Source organism: Leptopilina heterotoma, unplaced genomic scaffold, assembly GCF_015476425.1.
Source record: "Leptopilina heterotoma isolate Lh14 unplaced genomic scaffold, ASM1547642v1 Lhet_52, whole genome shotgun sequence".
NCBI classification, from domain to species: domain Eukaryota; kingdom Metazoa; phylum Arthropoda; class Insecta; order Hymenoptera; family Figitidae; genus Leptopilina; species Leptopilina heterotoma.
The window spans coordinates 1,072,218-1,079,916 of NW_025111114.1; positions in this window are offsets into that span (position 1 = coordinate 1,072,218).

The following is a 7,699-nucleotide window of genomic DNA, read 5'->3' on the forward strand; positions in this document are numbered from 1 at the left end:
AAACGAATAAAAGAAAATTGCTCTTTAACCGAGTTGCCATTTGGCCGAGTTGTCACTATACGGTTAAACGGTTAAATGGCAATTTGGTTTAATAGAATTCACTAGAGTGGCTATTCGGTTAAATGGCAATTTGAATTAGTTAAAAATAATTAATTTGATAGTAAACAATCAGTCACTGATTCAAATATAGTATGTAAATAAACTTTTTAAAAAATTATCGAATTAATAGAAATTTTGTGAAATTCAACTGAAAATAATTAAATTTGTTAAAGAATTTCATTAAAAACTTTTTAACAAATCAGATTTTCAAAGTATTTTAATTTAATAATTAATAAACAATTGAATTTTATAAAGAGTCATATTCTAATGTATTCGTGTTTCTTTGTGCGAAGATTAATAATTAAAATTTTTATTAGTTAATTTAAAAAAAGATACACACTTAAATTTTTTTAATAAAAACGGATTTTCGCAAAGTTTTTTTGAAAATTCTAAAAAATAAGATTTTTAAAAATTTTCAATTCTGCTGTTTCAAGATAATTGAATTTTTATAAACAAATAATTGAAAATCTTTGAAATAATTGAAGTTTCTTTACATTCTATTAAAAATAATTAAATTCTTTTAAAGAATTTTATTAAAATTTTTCGAAAATAATCAAAGGAAATTAGTCACCGTAATTATAATTTTATTTTTAGAAATTTCTTCGTAATATAATCAATTATTTTCATAAATAGTAAAACTCATTGCAGAATTTTAATTATTTTTAATACAATTTTAATCAAATTCCTCGAAAAATGTAATTATTCTTAAAAATTTTTATTAAAATTCGTCAAAAGAATTCAATTATTTCTAGAAACTGTAAAAAAAATTCTTTACAAGAATTCAATTATTTCCATAAATAGCAAAATTCTTCCGATTTACTAAATTCTTTTGAATATTATTTTTAAAAAATATTCTTCACAAGAATTCAATTATTTTCATAGATTTCCATAAAATTAAACATTGGCAACATTAAATAAGTAAAAGTTTTTGAAGAGCCCAAAAATAATGAAGCTAAATGCCATAAAAGAAAAGAAAAAATGTTGAATTTTAGGAAATTTGGTTTTTCGAATTTTTGAGAATTATTGACTATTTTAGATTTTTTACCAAAAAGTGGAGACTATTAAATAAGTAAAGTATTTTTCAAGAGCACAAAAATATTGAAGCTAAATGCCATAAAAGAAAAGAAAAAATGTTGAATTTTAAGAAATTCGGGTTTTCGAATTTTTGACAATTTTAGATTTTTTACCAAAAAATGGAGACTATTAAATAAGTAAAGTATTTTTTAAGAGCCCAAAAATATTGAAACTAAATGCCATAAAAGAATAGAAAAAATGTTGAATATATCGGTAAAAACTAAAACCCGTCGAAGACGGGCACGATAGCTAGTGTTTAATAAAATTCTCCGTAAAAATTTAATTAATTTCAAAAATTTGTCAAAATTCAATTATTTTCAATGTCTACTATTTCAATAAAATTTCACAAAAGAATCCCATTATTTAAAATGAAATTTTAATAAAATTCGTCTCAAGAATTGAATTATTTTCAAAAGATACTATAATTCATCGCAGAAATTCAATTATTATCAAAAATTTACAAAAATTCTCGGCAAAATTTCAATTATCTTTGTAAGCAATAAAATTTTTTTCCCAAATTCAATTATTTTCAAAAATTTTACTAAAATTCTTGGCAGAATTTCAATGTTTTTTAAATACAATTTTCATCAAATTTCTCGAAAAGTGAAATTATTCTTAAAAATTTTTTTTAAATCTGTCAAGAGAATTCAATTATTAAAAAATTTGTTGATAAAATTCATTATGAAAATTAAATTTTAAGAAACATTTAATTGTTCAATAAATTATTTATTTTTGTATTTAAATAATTGAATTCTCTTAGAGTTTTCTAATAAATATTGATTTAAAAATTAATTTCAGTCAGAAATTTTTAATTATAATTGAATATTAAAAGTATTATATTAAGAATTCTGATGTGTGAATTAAGAATTCTGTAGAATTAATTCTTTTTCAAAAAGTTTAGTAGAAGTTTTTGTTAATTATTTGAAGTTTTTAATTTCTAATAAATATTTAATTAAAAATTGTTCAAAATAATCGAAATTTCGTAAAATTAAATTGTAAACAAAAGGATTTGAAAATTCTCAAAGAACTTTTTCAAAAATTATTTTTAAAAAAATTGAAGAAGTTACAGTAACAAAGTAGCAAGTTTTAATTATTATAAAACATGAAGAAAGCAATCTCTTCGAGTCTTCGACTCGGAGTGATCGATATCTTCATGTTTTATAATAAATATTCTTATATGTTATTGAATTTCAAATTTTTGAATATCTTAATTTCTATAAAAAAAATAATGATTAAATATTTATTTAAAAATGAAGTTGTTGATGTTTCCGAATAATTTTCGTTTTAAAATCTGGAAAAATTCCTTTTTTTTAACCTGGAAAATCTGGAAAAGTCAGGGAAGTTGAAAAGAGCAAAAACGTTGCAACCCTGATATCAAATTCGGTTTAATGACAATTTGCTTAAATGGAAATTAGTTTGAAGTTTGAACGTCAATTATAGGTATAATAACATTTCTTAAATAATAATTTCTTCTTTTTTTATTCTGATCAATTTTAATAGGTCACCCAATTCTTATTGTCCCAAAATACAAAAATATTACTCATATATACAATAACTTGAAAGTCATTGGAAAAAACAAGAAATCTTTCATTCCAGATATAAATAGTTTCTTTTTTTCTGTAAAAACATGTGTTTTATTTGTCTGTGTCAATTTAGGTTAAATCTTTTATTCAATGAATTAAAGAAAATTATTTCAAACATTTTTTTTTTGTTTCTCTTTTAAATATACAATATAATGATTATATTAAACGAGAAAAAATAATCCGTTTATAAATTTATAATAACAAATATCCCAATTGAGTTTAAAGAAATATGGTTTAATTAAGCGCAGCAACTGTCTAACAAAAGAATGAAATTTTATTATTGATTTACATAAAAAATTTGTTAAATGCAAACAAATTTTGATTTCTTCAAATAAACTTTTATTAGCTCTCACAATATTGTTAAATAATAATTATTCTTTTTGTAAATTTAATTTTATAATTTCTTCTGCAAACTATATAATATACGAATGTATGAATTGACATAATACACGCATTTAATTTTTCATTGAAGTTTCGAAAAAAAAAGAAAAAATTTATAAGGCATTTGTAAAAACAATAATTTTGGTTCTTAATTTAATTTTTCAATTTAAATAGAAAATATTTTTTTATATTTTTTCTATATACTTGTGTACTTTATATCACGAGAACGTGAATATTTTAGTGTCTCGCCTTGATGCGCGCATTTGTAATTGCGCAACGATCGAAACAGTGAATTAAAATTTATGGCGCCTAATTAGTGGCAAGGACTGATTGACGAAACGCCTGACACTTGAGTAAATAACCTTATATATCGTGTTTTAGTTTATTTCATAGTTTTCGTATATGTCAATGCTTCGGTTTAATATTATAGTGGAAATTTAGAAAATTGCTCAAGAAATCATAAATTTTTGATATAAATTTCAGTATTTTTACAACTTTATTTTTTTTAATTTTTTGAAAAAATTATTCTTTTAAAAAATGTATTTCTCTATTTAGTTTTTAATTTTTAAGTTCGTTTTTAATAGTATAAGGAAAGGTACGTGAAAATATTGCAAAGTTATATTACACTTTCAGTTCATTGTATATGAACTTTTTTGTTTAATATCTACCTATCCTCCAGGTTCATGTCCCATCCCATAAATATATTTCTCTGATAAGAGAGACTGCGTCGTGTCTTGATAAGATAGTATGGCCCCTGAGAAACATGCGATGTTCAGTAAAAAAAAAATGGTCTCTCTTTTATAGCGCGCAAAGCGTTAAAAATAATATTTCCATTTTATAACAATTTTTATGTTCATTTAAGTAAATTTTTAAATTTTAACAATTTATAATAATTGTACATTTAAGTACTTTTTTAAGAATTTATAAGTACATTTAAGTCCTTTTATTTTACTGGCAGTTCGAATAAATAATAAACATTGAATTTTAATATTAAGTAAATATTATAAAATTAATGTTTAATAAGTATTAAAATTTAATGCTAAATAAATATTAATATTTAAAGTTTAATTAATAAATCTTTAAATTTAATATTTAATAAGTATTGAAATGTAATATTCAATAAATAGTTTGCCAGTGAAATTAAAATTATAATAAAATGTTTTATTTTTAATTTCCGATTAAGAAATTTTTATTTGAAGATGTTTTCGCCTCTGCATTTTTCTCTTACTCGAGTCATTTTAAATATCTATTATAGAGCTATCTTTGGATTCTTTTTTTTATTTTTTTTATTTATTTTTTTTTTTTTTGACTCCAGTCACACGCAAAGTAGAGAAAAAAAAAGAAGAGACAGAAAGAGAAGATATATACCGAAGCCCCTTCGACCTCGGCTCTTTCGCGAAAAACGTCCGTACTCCACGCTCGTGTTTTAAAACTGTGCAAACAAAACTCGAAGCGGGTATCCATTAGCCCCCCTCAATTATTCGGAGTGGTATAACGTCGAAGAAAGTGAAGATGTTCGCGTGTGTAAGTTTCGTTAGCGTAGAGAATATTTCTATAACCATTGGATATAGATATCCCATCAAGATTTCACATTTGTTGTTGTTAATATATGCGAAATAATATTAATAATTATAGTGTGAGAAAATAAAAATAATAATAATAGTCGCTACCTATATGTATGCTATGTTCCTCCATACAGTTCAGATGGTCAATAAAGTGACCATTATTACCCTAGGGAATAAGTACTTTATTGACCAGACTTAGAGGTCAAAGTGACCATTATTGCCCTAGGGTAATAATGGCAGGCTTCACAGGAATTCAATTATTTTCAAATATTTTAATAAAATTGTTCGAAAGAAATAAATTATTTTAAATTCAATTTTAATGAAATTTTTTGAAAATAATTCAATTATTCTTTTAGATTTTAATAAAATAATGGCAGGCTTCGCACTCATCTACTAAAACCTACTATTTACCACTTTTTTTACGTTATGCTACTAATTGGGTCCCCTTTTTTAGATTCAATTCAATTATTTCCAATACCTAAGTATTTTCATAAAATTTAGCAAAAAATAAATTGATAAAATTCATCCAAAATTCAATTATTTTATAAATAATCAAATTTTCACAAGAATTCAATTAATTTAGAATAGCATTTTCAAAAGAATTTCGAAAAAATCAATTATTTAACAAAATTATTATACAATTCTTCACAATAATTCACTTTCGCTAATAATAACATTTTTCATGCAAATTTAATTTTTTAACAAAAGTTTTGATAAAATTTTAAGCAAGAATTCAATTATTTTCGTAAATAATAAAACTCATCGAAGAATTTCAATTATTTTTAATACTATTTTAAATTAATTGAACGGAAAATTCAATTATATTTACAAATAAAGTCTTCCACAAGAATTCAATTATGTAAAATAAAATTTTCATGATACTTATTATATTTCGAAAAAATTTATTATTTAAAACAATGTTTATAAAATTCTTATGAAGAATTCAAGTATCTTCAAAAATAACAAAATTTTTCAGAGAAATTCAATTCTTTTTAAAAAATTTAATAAAATTTTTTGTAATAATTCAATTATTTTTGAAAATTTTAATAAAATTCATTGGAAGAATTCAATTATTTTCAAATATTTTAATAAAATTGTTCGAAAAAAATAAATTATTTTAAATTCAATTTTAATTAAATTTTTTTTGAAATAATTCAATTATTATTTTAGATTTTAATAAAATTCTTCCCAAGAATTCAATTATTTACATAAATAATTATTTTGAGGCCATTTTAATAAAATTTTTTGCAAAATTCAATTATTTTCATAAATAACAATATTTATCACCAAGAATTCAATTATTTAAAAAAATATTTTCAAAATGTTTATTATATTTCGAAAAAATTAATTTAAAACAATATGTTTAAGAAATTCTTATGAAGAATTCAATTATTTTCAAAAATAACAAAATTTTTCACAGAAATTCAAATATTTTTAATATTTTAATACAATTTTTCGCAATAATTCAATTATTTTCAAAAATTATAAAATTCCTCTGAGAAATTCAATTATTTTTATAAATTTCCATAAAATTCTAAAAAATAATTCAATTATTTTCATAAATAATAAAATTCATCACAGGATTTCAATTATTTTTGATATACAATTTTACAGGAATTGCTAAAGAAATGTTGTTTCAATTTAATTTAATTTCAATTCCTCGAAAAAAATCAGTTACTTAAAAAAATGTTTTTTTTAATTCTTTGGAAGAATTCAATTATTTACAAAAATAATAGAATTTTTCAATTATTTTCAAATGTTTTAATAAAATTGTTCGAAAGAAATCAATTATTTTAAATACAATTTTAATTGAATTTTTTTGAAATAATTCAATTATTCTTTTAGATTTTAATAAAATTCTTCCTAAGAATTCAATTATTTACATAAATAATTCTTCCATAGAATTGAATTATTAAAGATAAATAACAAAATCCAATTATTTTGATGAATTTTAATAAAATTCTTTGTAAAATTCGATTATTTTCATAAATAACAATATTTACCACAAGAATTTAATTATTTTTAAAAAAATTTAATAAAATGCAACACAGACATTTAATTATTCTCATAAACTTTAATAGAATTCTTTGTAAAATTTAATTATTTTTAAAAACTTTTTGCATTTGATTTCAATGATTTTCAATATCTACTATATTTTCATAAAATTTCCAAACAGAATTCAATTATTTTAAAAATTTTTTGTAAAAATCTTCGTAGGAATTCAATTCTTTTCATGAATAATAAAAATTTCTCAGAAATTCAATTATTTAAAATTTTTTTTAAAATTCTTCAATTTATTAGCAGAATAAGAAAGAAGTAAATATTTTTGATGAAAATTAGGAAAAAGTCAGGAAAATAAAATATAGAATAGTCAATAAAGTGCCCATTATTACCCTAGGGTAATGAGTACATTTTTGACCTGTGATCATGGTCAATAAAGTGACAATTATTGCCCTAGGATAATAATAGGCACTTTATTGACCGTTGAGCTATATAGAAGAGACTTAATGTCCGTGTTTTTTGAATTAAAAATAATAAGAGAAAAAAAATAGCAAAAGAAAAAAAATAGTTGAAATAAGAAAGTTCGCGTGAGTGAGTGGCAAATAATGATGATGAATTAAAAGGAAATAATTGTGAATCGATTCTCGTTAAAGTTGAACAGAGCTGCGGGTGTGGAACGAGGAGGACAAAGTGAATCTGTAATGGCGGAAAGGTACGGCGAGTGCTTTCTTTAATTTAAGAAGATTTTGCCTCGTTAGCCAAATCAGGTTCACTTCGTTGCTTCGTTACCTTGCCAGCAGTTGATACAATTAATTAACGAAATTGTATTTAGTTCAACGAACGAGTTTTGGCAAATTAAATTAACTTTCCTTTATTCGTTTAATTATTTCCCTTGTTAATTGTCAAGGATGAGAACCATTTTTTCCGCATATCGATGACGATTAATTAAGAAAATCTCTTTCTTTTTTAGTATTCTTTCGTTTGTGGTAATGATTT